This window comes from Saimiri boliviensis (genome assembly GCF_048565385.1).
Source record: "Saimiri boliviensis isolate mSaiBol1 chromosome 19 unlocalized genomic scaffold, mSaiBol1.pri SUPER_19_unloc_1, whole genome shotgun sequence".
NCBI classification, from domain to species: Eukaryota; Metazoa; Chordata; class Mammalia; order Primates; family Cebidae; genus Saimiri; species Saimiri boliviensis.
In genome coordinates this window covers 443,086-457,493 of record NW_027412502.1, presented here as the reverse complement: position 1 = coordinate 457,493, position 14,408 = coordinate 443,086, and positions in this window count along the sequence as shown.

Below are 14,408 nucleotides of genomic sequence, written 5' to 3'. Positions count from 1 at the left end.
AAATAACACATATGGTGCCACTTTGGAAACTGAAAACTTTGTATATGGAATTCACGTACACATAATATGTTTGCACAGACTATAATTTCAATGCTTTCTGTTAACTAACACTGGAGAATCAGTAATAAGGGAATAAATATACATATATAATTCTTTATTTATATATTGTATTTATATATAAATATAGATTTTATATTTATGTATCTTGTAAGTATATATTATATATAAATTTATATACTTATATATTTATATTTTACAAATATTTACATATAAATATTGTGTATAAATTTATATATTTCTGTATTTATATAGTATATACTTATATAATTTCATTTGTTTATAAATATGTATGGTTTTATTATGTATATATGTACATATTTTTATTTGTGTATATATTTATAAATGGCTTTTCATCAATGGCTTTTTATCAATGAGGTATAAAGGGCTTTTTACTTTTTTGAAAAAAAACTTTTCTTTCTTTTTTTTTTTTTTTCGAGGCGGAGTTTCGTTCTTGTTACCCAGGCTGGAGTGCAATGGAGCAATCTCGGCTCACAGCAACCTCCGTCTCCTGGGTTCAGGCAATTCTCCTGCCTCAGCCTCCCGAGTAGCTGGGATTACAGGCACGCGCCACCATGCCCAGCTAATTTTTGTATTTTTAGTAGAGATGGGGTTTCACCATGTTGACCAGGATGGTCTCGATCTCTTGACCTCATGATCCACCCGCCTCGGCCTCCCAAAGTGCTGAGATTACAGGCTTGAGCCACCATGCCCGGCCCCTAATTTTTGTATTTTTAGTAGAAACGGGATTTCACCATGTTGACCAGCATGGTCTTGATCTCTTGACCTCGTGATCCACCCGTCTCAGCCTCCCAAAGTGCTGGGATTACAGGCTTGAGCCACTTCGCCCGGCGTATTAAATTGTAATTTTAGCCGGGTGCGGTGGCTCAAGCCTGTAATCCCAGCAGTTTGGGAGGCCGAGGCGGGTGGATCACGAGGTCAAGAGATCGAGACCATCCTGGTCAAGATGGTGAAACCCCGTCTGTACTAAAAATACAAAAAAATTAGCTGGGCATGGTGGCACATGCCTGTAGTCCCAGCTACTCAGGAGGCTGAGGCAGGAGAATTGCCTGAACCCAGGAGGCGGAGGTTGCGTTGAGCCGAGATCGCGCCATTGCACTCCAGCCTGGGTAACAAGAGTGAAACTCCGTCTCAAGAAAAAAAAAAAAAATTGTAATTTTAAAAGGTGAAACATTGGGACATGGTAGCTCATGCCTGTAATCCCAGCACTTTGGGAGGCCAAAGCAGGTAGATTATCTGAGGTCAGGAGTTTTAGACCAGACTGACCAACATGATAAAACCTTGCCTTTACTAAAAATACAAAATTAACTTGGTATGGTGGTGTGTACCTATAATTTAAGCTACTTGGGAGGCTGAGGCAGGACAATTGCTTGAACCCGGGAGGTGGAGGTTAAAGTGAGCTGAGATCTCACCCTTGCACTCCAGTCTGGGTGATATAGTGAGACTTCGTCTCTAAACAAAAACAAAAAAATGTGGATATAATTTTAATATTTTTAAATTTGAAATGGCTTTATTTTGGCCCAACATATAATCTGTTATGGATAATGTTCCATTTGTGCTTGATAAGAATGTGTATTCTCATACTGTTACATGAAATATTCTATATATGTCCAGTAGGTGCAACTGTTCTATAGCGCTATGCAAACATATCATTTTTTTTTTTTTTTTTTTTTTTGAGACGGAGTTTCGCTTTTGTTACCCAGGCTGGAGTGCAATGGCGCGATCACAGCTCACCGCAACCTCCGCCTCCTGGTTTCAGGCAATTCTCCTGCCTCAGCCTCCGGAGTAGCTGGGATTACAGGCACGCGCCACCATGCCCAGCTAATTTTTTGCACCTTTAGTAGAGACGGGGTTTCACCATGTTGACGAGGATGGTCTCGATCTCTTGACCTCGTGATCCACCCGCCTCAGCCTCCCAAAGTGCTGAGATTACAGGCTTGAGCCACCACGCCCGGCCTGCAAACATACCATTTTTTTTTTTTAGCTTTCTGTCTGAATAATCTATTGTAACAAAATTCTCTACTATTTTCATATTTGTCTGTTTTTTTCTAAAGTTCTCTTCACGTGTGTTGATACATTTATGTGCCCCAAAGTTGGGTGCATATATTTTTAATTGTTATATCTTTTATTTATTTGTTTATTTTTTAAAGATGGGGTTTCACCATGTTGGCCAGGCTGGTCTTGAACTCCCGACCTCAGGTGATCCACCCACCTCGGCCTCCCAAAGTGCTAGGATTACAGGCATGAGCCACTGCGACAGCCTAATTGTTATATCTTTTTGAAAAATTATCCTCTTATTATTACAGAGTGATCTTCTTTGTCTCTTGGGACTAATTTTTTTTTTCTAGAAGTATATTTTGTCTGATATAAATATGGCCACTCTTACACATTTTTTTTTTTTTTTTGTCTAGATGCAACTTTGTTTTAATTGTGCCACTGTGCTCGAGCCTAGCAACAGAGCGAGCCTCTATCAAATAAAAAGTATAAATCTTTTACGGAGTATCAACATATTTTCAGTAAATTTAACATATACATGAATAAAATTCTTGCAGTACAATTAAAATTCATTTTGTTGATTTGTATTGAGCTCAAGTAATATTGGATAAAAAGCCAGCAAATAAAGAGCTAAAAATTATTTGAAATAGAAATATTGTGAATAAAGTTTTTCTGTCAATTTCAGTAAAAACATTTTTAGCTCATACTAATATTCTTATCTATAGTTGTACAATAACAAATGATACTTTTTATTACCAATTGTACTTCATATTTGTATTCCATTCATAGCAGCTTTCTTCACTGTTTCAATGCCTTCTGCACTTCACGTCAGTGAAAAACAGGCCAGCTGCTGCCAGGAAATGGATGTGATCTTATTGCTACTTTAAGAGTGATGACAAAGGCCAGTCGCGGTGGCTCACACGTGTGATCCCAGCACTTTGGGAGGCCGAGGCAGGTGGATCACGAAGTCAAGAGATCGAGACCATCCTGGTCAACATGGTGAAACCCCGTCTCTACTAAAAATACAAAAAAAAAATTAGCTGGGCATGGTGGCGCGTGCCTGTAATCCCAGCTACTCAGGAGGCTGAGGCAGGAGAATTGCCTGAACCCAGGAGGCCGAGGTTGCGGTGAACCGAGATCGCGCCATTGTACTCCAGTCTGGGTAACAAGAGCGAAACTCTGTCTTAAAAAAAAAAAAAAAAAGAAAAAAAAAAATGAGTGATGACGAAGAGCACTTGTCTGAATTGTTCCCATGTGGCAAACACTGTAATTTCCCCCAAAGTACACACATTTCTTATTTTTCTGTAAATTTACTGATGAAATAAAATACTGAGTTAAGAAAGTCTTGATCTCATTCAAATATGTTTTATGAAATTTGGTTGACATTTTCATGTCTCTGAGTTGAATGGAATGTTGAAAATTCCCATGAATCCAAATAGAGGGTTATACATGACCAATATTTTTACTAGAAGCCTTTCTGGGGCAAAATAAGATTCATAACATTTCGTTATAATATAGAAGAAATGTGTGAACTCTGTTCCCGGTAATCAACTCTGAACACTGAGCATTCTCAGTTCCTGGTATTCCCCTGAGTCATTCAGGAAAAATTGGTATATCTGTAAGGAGACAGAAAAAGGTGTCCGGGGGAGGGTCACAGCTTTTCACATAAATGTTTTTTATAGACCCCTATTAGGATCTTGATCTAATTGGTCTATCATTTGCATGACTAGATAGTTACTGAATCTAGTCATACTATTTTTTTTTTTTTTTTTGGCAGCTAATGATGTCTGTTACCTATAAGTTTCGTACAATAACTTGCTAAGCTGAAACATAAAACTTTTGTTAATTTACCCTAAATCGAGGAACTAGATTTGCAATTTCCAGTCTTTCAATGTTAAAGCAATTCAGAGAAGAGTGATGTGTGTATGTTGTATGCATTTTTTTGTTATATTCAAGATTATTATCTCTGGAGTCAAAGTTGCTTGTGTTTTAATACTGGCTGTGCTATTTTGAGCAAGTTCTTTCTCTCTCTCCCTTGGTTTCTTTCTTTGTAAATTGAGGATAATAATAATGCCTTTGTTATTAAGTGACTGTATGTGTTAGCCCATTCTCACACTGCCAGAGGGACATATCCAAGACTAGGTAAATTATAATGAAAAGAGGTTAATTTGACTCACAGTTTAGCATGGCTGGGAGGCCTAAGAAGACTTACAATCATAAGAAAGAGGAAACAAACACATCCTTTTTTATATGGTGGCAGGAAGAGAAAAGGTGCTTAGCAAAAGGGGGGAAGTCCCTTATAAAACCATCAAATCCTTTGTGCATGTTGGCTCACACCTATAATCTCGTCACTTTGGGAGGTCAAGGTGGGTGGATCAGGAGATCAGGTATTCAATACCAGCCTGGACAACACAGTAAAACCTTTTGTATCTATAAAGATACAAAAAGATAGCCAGAAATGGTGGCACACCTGTAGTCTCAGCTATTAGGGAGGTTGAGGCAGGAGAACTGCTTGAACGCAGAGGGTGAAGGTTGCAGTGGCACCAAGATTGCACCATTGCACTCCTGCCTGGGTTACAGGGCAAGACTCCATGAAAACAAATGAAAGAAGACAAACCAACCAACCAACCAAAAACCCCATCAGGTCCTATGTGAACTCACTCAGTATCATGGGAACAGAATGAGGGTAACTGCCCGCGTGATTCAATTACATCCCACCAGGTATCTCCCGTGACACATAGGGATTATGGAAACTACAATTCACAATGAGATTTGGGTGTGGACACAACCAGACCATATCACTGTAAGAACAAAATTTATTAATATATATATAGTATTACGGTTAGTGCTCAGTACAAATTAGCTATTATTAACGAGACATTAATATGCTAAATTATGTTAATGCATGTTGCCACACAAATATTTTTTCATTACACATGAGTTTTCCAACCAATAAATGAATATGTATTTAAATTACGATTTTATTCTAAATGTGATGTATACATTTAGAATAATAGCATACACAGTAGAATATCATGCAGCCTTAAAAATGGGGAGACGCCGGGTGCAGTGGCTCACGCCTGTAATCCCAGCACTTTGGGAGGCCGAGACCGGTGGATCATGAGGTCAAGAGATCGAGATCATCCTGGTCAACAAGGTGAAACTCCGTCTCTACTAAAAACACAAAAAATTAGCTGGACATGGTGGTGCGTGCCTGTAATCTCAGCTACTTCAGAGGCTGAGGCAGGAGAATTGCCTGAACCCAGGAGGCAGAGGTTGCAGTGAGCCGAGATCGCGCCATTGCACTCCAGCCTGGGTAACAAGAGCGAAACTCTGTCTTAAAAAAAAAAAAAAAAAAAGAGAGAGAGACAACGTCAATTGAAAAAATACTGGGCTGGGCGCGGTGGCTCCAGCCTGTAATCCCAGCACTTTGGGAGGCCTAGGTGGGTGGATCACAAGGTCAAGAGATCGAGACCATCCTGGTCAACACGGTGAAACCCCGTCTCTACTAAAAATACAAAAAAATAGCTGGGCATGGTGGCGCATGCCTGTAATCCCAGCTACTCAGGAGGCTGAGGCAGGAGATTGCCTGAACCCAGGAGGCGGAGGTTGCGGTGAGCCGAGATCGCGCCCTTGCACTCCAGCCTGGGTAACAAGAGCGAAACTCCATCTCAAAAAAAAAATATATATGGATAAATTTAGAGGATACTTTACTAAGTAAAATAAACCAGATACACAAAGAAAACTACTGCATGATTCCACTTTTATGTAGAATCTGAGAAAGTTGAAATAACAAAGTACAATGTGGAATAATTGGTTACCAAAGACTGTTGTTGATAAAAGAATGCAAAGTTTTACGGACAGGATAAATACGTTTTGAGATCTATTGCACAGTAGGGTTACTACAGTCAATGATAATGTATTGTACATTTCAAAATAACTAACGGTAAGTTTAATGTCTCACTGCAAAAAATTTATAGGTAAGTAAGGCGATAGATATGTTACTTAACTTGACTTAATTATTCCATATTTTATATATATATCAAAACATTACACTGCACCCTACAAACGTACACAATTTTGATTTTTCAACCAAATATACTGGTAGTACATGTGTTTTTCTAAGAAAATTTAACAAATCGGGCAAGAGAAATAAATATTTCTTCATATTGTATAATTTCAGGAAAAATATACACATATTTTTATTACATACAGCTTGCTTATTTAGTGATGTAGGTAAGTAAACTTTGATATCATGAGTAGTTTGAACCTACCACTCAATAGTAAAATATGTTAATTATTATTTTTCAGAGCAATATAATTTCTTTATTTCTTTCACTTTCTTCTTTTGCTTTCTTTTTCTTTCTTTCTTTCTTTTCTTTTATTTTCCTTCTTACTTTCTTCTGTTTTTCTTTTTTTTTTTTCTGAGAAGAAATTTCACTCTTGTTGTCTAGGCTGGAGTGCAATGGTGCGATCTTGGCTCACTGCTACCCCTGCTTCCTGGGTTCAAATGTTTCATCTGTCTCAGCTTCCTGAGTAGCTGGAATTATAGGCATGTACCACCTAAATTACAGGCATGCCTGACTAATTTTTTTTTTTTTTTTTTTTTGTAGAGGTGGGGTTTCTCCATGTTGGTCAGGGTAATCTTGAACTCCCAACCTCAGCTGATCTGCCTGCCTCAGCCTCCTAAGGTGCTGGGATTACAGGCGTGAGCTGCTACACTCGGCTTTATTCAAAAAGTTAATACTTTAAAAGACAGACTCTAAAGCAACTGTTTAAATTCTCTCAAGATAAATGACTTTTTTCACTTATTCATAAAAGTTATATAAACATATACTTTAAACTACCTTTAAGTTTATTAAGTGAATATAAAAAACTAGTTGGCAAAAAGAATTTATTAAACAAGTAGATCAGAAAACGCTTTGCCTCTTTCTCTAATCTTAAAACAGAAAAAAACTCAGCATTTAAGTGTTTATTATCTGGTGTTACAAGGGTGGTAAAGAGCAGTACAAGATGAGGGAGCTTCCTTTAGTATTTATATTCCTGCCATGTGAGACTGTGTGAGAATCTGCCAAGGACAGTATTACAAATACCCATCGAATATTAGAGTCCCAAACTGTCAATTAAAATGAACACAAATTACAACCCCCTGGTGTGGACACCTTGTTGTTCCCAGGCTTACCACTGGTCCTGATCTAAAACACTTTACAAATAACCAGAGCTAATGATTTTCTGTGCTCTCTCTATATGCTGGACATTCTTTTCACACCTGTATTTGAGTTAATTGCTTTAATTTTACCAAAACCCTAAGATTTAGGCAGTAATATTCTTACTGTACAGCTGAAGAGTCAAGAACAAAGATGTCAAGAAACTGTCTCCCGGTCACACAGCCCATAAGTGGCAGAACCAGGATGCAATCAGAGGCCACCAGAAACCGAGTTTTAACATTCATCATTAAGGCCAGTCAGCCTCATGCAATTTTATTTATTCATATGTTTAGTTAGTTAGTTACTTAGTTTTTTATTGCATTTTAGGTTTTGGGGGTCATGTGAAGAACATGCAAGATTGTTGCATAGGTACACACATGGTGGTGTGATTTTCTGCCTTCCTCCCCTTCACCTGTATCTGGCATTTCTCCCCATGCTATCTCTCTCCAACTCCCCACCCCTCGCTGTCTGCCCCCAATTTTCTCCCAACAGACCCTAATATGTAGTGCTCCCTTCCCTGTGTCCATGTGTTCTCATTGTTCAACACCCAGCTATGATTGAGAACATGCGGTGTTTGATTTTCTGTTCTTGTGTCAGTTTGCTGAGAATGATGGTTTCCAGGTTCATCCATATCCCTACAAAGGACACGAACTCATCGTTTTTGATGGCTGCATAATATTCCATGGTGTATATGTACCACATTTTTCCTGTCCAGTCTATCATTGATGGGCATTTGGATTGGTTCCAGGTCTTTGCTATTGTAAACTGTGCTGCAATGAACATTCGTGTGCATGTGTGCTTACAGTAGAATGATTTATAATCCTTTGGATATATACCTAGAAATGGGTTTGCTGGGTCAAATGGAATTTCATTTTCTAGGTCCTTGAGGAACCACCACACTGTCTTTCACCAGGGAAGCCACAATCACCTCTGTGCACGCTGCCACCACCACCGCTGCCGCCACCCGCCAAGCCCAGCACCGGCGAGCACACCTCCTGGTTTATTTCTTTTTCTTTCTTTCTTTTCTTTTTTTTTTTTTTTTTGAAGCGGAGTTTTGCTCTTGTTACCCAGGCTGGAGTGCAATGGCGCGATCTCGGCTCACCGCATCCTCCGCCTCCTGGGCTCAGGCAATTCTCCTGCCTCAGCCTCCTGAGTAGCTGGGATTACAGGCACGTGCCACCATGCCCGGCTGGTTTATTTCTTTCTTTTTTTTTTGAGACGGAGTTTCGCTCTTGTTACCCAGGCTGGAGTACAATGGCGCGACCTCGGCTCACCGCAACCTCCGCCTCCTGGGTTCAGGCAATTCTCCCGCCTCAGCCTCCTGAGTAGCTGGGATTATAGGCACGCACCACCATGCCCAGCTAATTTTTTGTATTTTTAGTAGAGACGGGGTTTCACCATGTTAACCAGGTTGGTCTCGATCTCTCGACCTCGTGATCCACCCGCCTCGGCCTCCCAAAGTGCTGGGACTACAGGCTTGAGCCACCGCGCCCGGCCCCGGCTGGTTTATTTCTTTAGTGAAGTGGCCTGCAGGCTTGCCTAAGCCCACTGGATAGGGTGTCCCTGATGTGGTGAATCATCACTGTGACATCAGCTGCCTGAAGCAGAGCAAAAAGTTTAAAATGTCTTTTGTTCCCCACCTCAAAGAATACTTCCCGGCTGCCCTTTGGACTCTGCAGTTGTAACTTTTCTTCCTGCCACAGACTGGTTGCCAGAAAATGACTGTCCCATTGCTACTCTCACACAGAAAATACTCCAGTCTCTGAGGGAACAAACACCCTGTCCCACCTCTGCTCCAAACCAGAGAACTGCCAGGGCGCCTTGAAGTGTGTCCCTACTGTGCCTTGTATTTCCTCAGATGTTCTTGGGAGTAATTCTTTTTTATTTTCAGTTTGTTCGTGAGAATTAGGGATAATTCTATAAAAAATATTCTAGTATAAGCCGGGCCTGGTGGCTCAAGCCTGTCATCCCAGCACTTTGGGAGGCTGAGGCGGGTGGATCATGAGGTCAAGAGATCGAGATCATCCTGGTCAACATGGTGAAACCCTGTCTCTACTAAAAATACAAAAAAAAAAAAAAAATTAGGGGCATGGTGGCGAGTGCCTGTAATCCCAGCTACTCAGGAGGCTGAGGCAGGAGAATTGCCTGAACCCAGGAGGCGGAGGTTGCGGTGAGCCGAGATCATGCCATTGCACTCCAGCCTGGGTAACAAGAGCGAAACTCCATCTCAAAAAACAAAAAACAAAAAAATTCTAGTATAAATCAGCTTTCCAGTAAGTTTCTACTATGTCCAGTGCCTAAAGTAACCTGAAAAGATTTCGACAGTATATTGGGACCTGAAAATAAATAGATAAATAACCCTGAAAGAGAAATACACTTATAAACGTTAGGATACTATTTCTTTCTTTCTTTCTTTCTTTCTTTCTTTTTTTTTTTTTTTTTTTTTTTTTGAGACAGAGTTTCACTCTTGTTACCCAGGCTGGAGTGCAATGGCGCGATCTCGGCTCATCGCAACCTCCGCCTCCTGGGTTCAGGCAATTCTCCTGCCTCAGCCTCCTGAGTAGCTGGGATTACAGGCACGTGCCACCATGCCCAGCTAATTTTTTTTGTATTTTTAGTAGAGACGGGGTTTCACCATGTTGACCAGGATGGTCTCGATCTCTTGACCTCGTGATCCACCTGCCTCGACCTCCCAAAGTGCTGAGATTACAGGCTTGAGCCACCGCACCCGGCAGGATACTATTTCAACTGATCTCTACAACAGCTGTGGAATGATGATTTGACCCACTTTACAAATGAAGAAACAGAAATTCAAGAAGGATCAATCACTTGCACAAAGGTAGTCAATGCAGTGCTGAGACTAGAGCCCAGGTAATTCTGATTCTTAGCCCAGGGACCTTCCATTCTAACAAGCTGCCTTCTGCCATACTCTTCTTTCTGACCACAAAGATTGAACGGAGTCTTCTGCTTCTGGCCAAATTGGAGTAATAGAGACCAGATTTGTCCTCCACCTTAAGCAACTGGAAAACTGGAAACACGATTTTCAACTATAGCTTCCACACTGCATATAGTGCGGTACAGTAGAGAGATCCCTGGGAGAGAGAAAATAAAAGAGGTGAGCCCCAAGATTACTCCGGTTTATCACCTGAGATTTTGAACTGCAAAGCAGTGGGGGAGGACCCAGGCAGAGCCTGTAGTAAGTTTGAAAAAGTCAGGGTGGTGACATCACAGGACAGACTAGAGAACATTGCTGCACACAGAGAATGCCTTGGATTCCTGTCTTTAATCTTCAGGAAAGTGCTGATTAGTACATGTATTTGAGGAAATGATGCAAAGCAGGGAGAAGAACTTCTCCAAAGAAATAATCTCTGTAGCTCACACAGAGCTTGCAACACTTGGTGTTTCCATCAGCTAAAGGGAAAAACCCTTTTTAATAAAGGGAGCATTGGTTATAACAGGGGTCCCCAAACCCCAACGATGCTCCATGGCCTGTTAGGAACCCGGCCGTACACAGCAGGTGAGCAGCAGCGAGAAAGCATTACCGCCTGAGCTCCACCTCCTGTCAGGTCAGCGATGGCATTAGATTCTCATTAGAGCACAAACCCTGTTGTGACCTGTACATGCAAGAGGTCTAAGTTACACTACAGATTTAGGTTGCATGCTCCTTATGAGACTCTAGCTAATGCCTGATGATCGGACGTGAAACAGTTTCATACTGAAACCATCACCCTGAACCCAAGCAGTCTACCCGCACCTCATCTGTGGAAAAACTGTCTTCTGGGTGACAAGTCCCTGGAGTCAAAACTGTCGGAGACCACTGGCTTACAATAGGCAAAAGAGTATCATCCCCAGTGTAAACCATGAACTATGCATAATAATAGCATGTAAGTTCATCAATGGTAATAAATGTGCCTTTCTGGAGAGAGACATGGATAGTCTAGCAGGCTAGGCATGCATAGAGGCAAGTGGTATGTGAAAACCTTTTGTACTTCCTGTTCAAATTTTGCCATTAATCTGAAACAACTCTAAAAAATAAGACTTATTATTTAAAAACGCATATTGCAGGCCGGGGACAGTGGATCACGCCTGTCATCTCAGCACTTTGGGAGACTGAGGTGAGTGGATCACGAGGTCAAGAGATCGAGACCAAACTGGTGACATGGTAAGAAGCCGTCTCTACTAAAAACACAAAAAATTAGCTGGGCATGGTGCCACGTGCCTGTAATCGCAGCTACTCAGAAGGCTGTGGCAGGAGAACTGCCCGAAACCAGAATGCGGAAGTTTCGGTGAGCCGAGATCGTGCCAATGAACTCCAGCCTGGGTAAAAAGAGTGAAACTCAGTCTCAAAAGAAAAAAAAAAGGCATATTACAACCATAGTGGAAAAAAATAGCCACTGACTAATAGCTGCTCTTATCCTGCTTCAAAAAATTAAAAAGCCAGCTTGAAAAGAAGCCACTTGTTTTTAAGTCATTTTATTGAATATCAAATGAGTCTAAAACAATTTTAACACAAAATGCCAAAAGCCCAGTGCTCAGTGAGTTACAGCGGGCAATGTCTAACACCAAATCAAATAATATTAGGAATGCGGAGACACAGAAAACTGAGATGCATGATGAGAAGGGAAAAAAATTCAATCTACTTTAACTGACTTAGGAAGGACACAACAGAGGAGAATTTAAAAACAATAGGAAGGCCTGAGGTAGTGGCTCAGGCCTGTAATCCAAGCACTTTGGAGCCCAAGGCGGGTGGATCACCTCAGCTCGGGAGTTCAGTACCAGCCTGACCGACACGGTGAAACCCCGACTTTACAGAAAATAAAAACTAAAAATATGTAATCCCAGCACTTTGGGAGGTCGAGGCGGGTGGATCACAAGGTCGAGAGATCTAGACCATCCTGGTCAACAAGGTGAAACCCCGTCTCTACTAAAAATACAAAAAATTAGCTGGGCATGGTGGCACGTGCCTGTAATCCCAGCTACTCAGGAGGCTGAGGCAGGAGAATTGCCTGAACCCAGGAGGCGGAGGTTGAGGTGAGCCGAGATCGCGCCATTGCACTCCAGCCTGGGTAACAAGAGCGAAACTCCGTCCCCCCCCCAAAAAAAAAGTTCGCCGGGCATCATGACGGCAGGCGCCTGTAGTCCTAGCTTTTTTGGAGCCCGAGGTTGGAGGATTGCCTGAGGTCGGGAAGTGGAGGCTGCCATGGGCCTTGGCCGGACGAATGCACTGCAGCCTGTTGCCTGGGTTGGTCTTGAATTCCTCGGCTCTAGCAAAGTACCCGCCTCACCTCCGAACTTGCACCCACCATATTCATCTGTCCCGGAGGTGTCATTTAACTCTGTAAGTTGAATGCACACATTGAAAATCATTCTGCTGGCCAGGCGCGGTGGCTCAAGTCTGTAATCCCAGCACTTTGGGAGGCCGAGGCGGGTGGATCACGAGGTCGAGAGATCGAGACCAACCTGGTCAACATGGTGAAACCCCGTCTCTACTAAAAATACAAAAAATTAGCTGGGCATGGTGGTGCGTGCCTATAATCCCAGCTACTCAGGAGGCTGAGGCAGGAGAATTGCCTGAACCCAGGAGGCGGAGGTTTCGGTGAGCCGAAATCGCGCCATTGCACTCCAGCCTGGGTAACAAGAGTGAAACTCCGTCTCAAAAAAAAAAAAAATAAAGGAATAAAGAAAACCATTCTGCTAGATAGCTCCTTTTTTGTTTTAGAGCCAGATATTTCTCATTACAGCCTATACTCCCATCCACTCTGGAATGTCCAAACGCAGCTTTTAGAAGAACTGTGTTACTAACTCGCTGAATCTAAACATAGATGCAACTTCCTAAAAGGAACCAACACACAGCAGATCAGTTTGTAGGAAGCAGGTCTTCTGTGTTTTAAATGCATTCGTACTGCTAACAATTATATGCCACTATAAGGCTGGAAATGACTGATTCTACATTCTCCAAAGAAAGGGTTTCTGAACTGCTGAAATACAAATCCGTTTAACTCTGTAAGTTGAATGCACACATTGACAAGCATTCTGCTGGATAGCTCCGTTTTTGTTTTAGAGTCAGATATTTCTCTTTACACCCTGTAATCCCATCCACTCTGGAATGTCCAAACCTAGCTTTTAGAAGAAACCTGTTTCTTTCTTTTTTTTTTTTTTTTTTTTTTTTGAGACGGAGTTTCGCTTTTGTTACCCAGGCTGGAGTGCAATGGCGCGATCTCGGCTCACCGCAACCTCCGCCTCCTGGGTTTAGGCAATTCTCCTGCCTCAGCCTCCTGAGTAGCTGGGATTACAGGCACGTGCCACCATGCCCAGCTAATTTTTTGTATTTTTAGTAGAGACGGGGTTTCACTATGTTGGCCAGGTTGGTCTCGATCTCTTGACCTCGTGATCCACCCGCCTCGGCCTCCCAAAATGCTGGGATTACAGGAGTGAGCCACAGCAGCCGGTGAAGAAACCTGTTTCTAATTGGCTGAATCTAAACATAGTTGCAACTTCCTAAAAGGAACCAACACACAGCAGAACAGTTTGCAAGAAGTGGGTCTTCTGTGTTTTAAACGCATTCTTACTGCTAACTCTTATATGCCAGTATAAGGCTGGAAATGACTGTTTCTACATTCTCCAAAGAAAGGGTTTCTGAACTGTTGAAATACAAATCAGTTTATCTCTGTAAGTTGAATGCACACATGGAGAACCATTCTGCTGGATAGCTCCATTTTTGTTTTAGAGCCAGATATTTCTCTTTACATCCTGTACTCCCACCCAGTCTGGAATGTCCAAAGGCAGCTTTTAGAAGAAATGTGTTTCTAACTTGCTGAATCAAAACATAGTTGCAACTTCCTAAAAGGAACCAACACACAGCAGATCAGTTTGTAAGAAGCGGGTCCTCTGTGTTTTAAACGCATTCTTACTGTTAACTCTTATATGCCACTATGGGGCTGGAAATGACTCTTGCTACATTCTACAAAGAAAAGGTTTCTGAACCAGTGAAATACAAATCAGTTTAAGTGCAGCCGGGGAAATGGAACCATGTTCATGGCCAGCTTCTGCAGGTCTGAGTTCAGCCGGCCTGGGAAGCGCAGGCACGTGGTGACCCCACTCATGGTAGCAGACACCAGGTGATTTAGG